The sequence below is a fragment of the Sinocyclocheilus rhinocerous genome, unplaced genomic scaffold (assembly GCF_001515625.1).
Source record: "Sinocyclocheilus rhinocerous isolate Xijiao unplaced genomic scaffold, SAMN03320098_v1.1 C35845566, whole genome shotgun sequence".
NCBI classification, from domain to species: domain Eukaryota; kingdom Metazoa; phylum Chordata; class Actinopteri; order Cypriniformes; family Cyprinidae; genus Sinocyclocheilus; species Sinocyclocheilus rhinocerous.
Window position 1 is genome coordinate 1 of NW_015765372.1, and position 662 is coordinate 662.

Genomic DNA, 662 nt, shown 5'->3' on the forward strand with positions numbered 1-662 from the left:
AGACAGAGGAAGCTGGATTTCCTGGACATCTACAGCGAGGAGATGGTGTGCGCCGCCAAGAACATCGTTCGGCAGGTACAGCACGTGACGGAAACACGAGACGGAGCAGAAAAGTGGAAAATCAGATCAAAAATGAATGTTTCTCTGTATGATTTCTTCTTTTTTCCCTGCAGTGTGTTGTGAAGTCCGTGTCGCAGATCAGTGAGATCGATGCAGACGCTGTCAGGTGAGTTATGAACAGTGTAAATATCACAGCACTGTTTATCACAGCTGACTGAGTGTCTGTGTGTGATGTAGGTTTCATGAGCAGATGCGCTTGATGACGTTTCATCAGTGGTTTGATCTGCTGCTGGATATTTTTGAACACTTCATCCTGTTCCTCAAGAAGATCAAGGTAACGTAACTTATATTCAAGACATGCAGTGAAACCCTGACAAAACACACAATATGTGACTCTGAGCAGCTGATGACATTCAGAAAGCTTCACTCGGTCAACACGACATCAAAATAGACTTCAATAGACGTTCCTGGTCTTATTAATCTGATATAGCAAATAAAACACTGTTTGTTTCGTAATTTCATCAAAATGTGCTAGTTCTGCCTTTGAAACAACTTTCATTTTTGGCTGACGTCACCTGGGTCATGTAGGCTACTAGTCAATA

At 42.4% G+C, this 662-nt stretch overlaps 1 long non-coding RNA gene across 1 annotated transcript; it reads left to right on the forward strand.

The window, feature by feature from the left end:
• Nucleotides 1-545, forward strand: LOC107735176 (uncharacterized). Its single transcript, XR_001639317.1, has 3 exons — nucleotides 1-75; nucleotides 174-226; nucleotides 298-545. It is a non-coding gene; the product is annotated as an uncharacterized LOC107735176 (long non-coding RNA).
• Nucleotides 546-662: the final 117 nt, after the last annotated feature.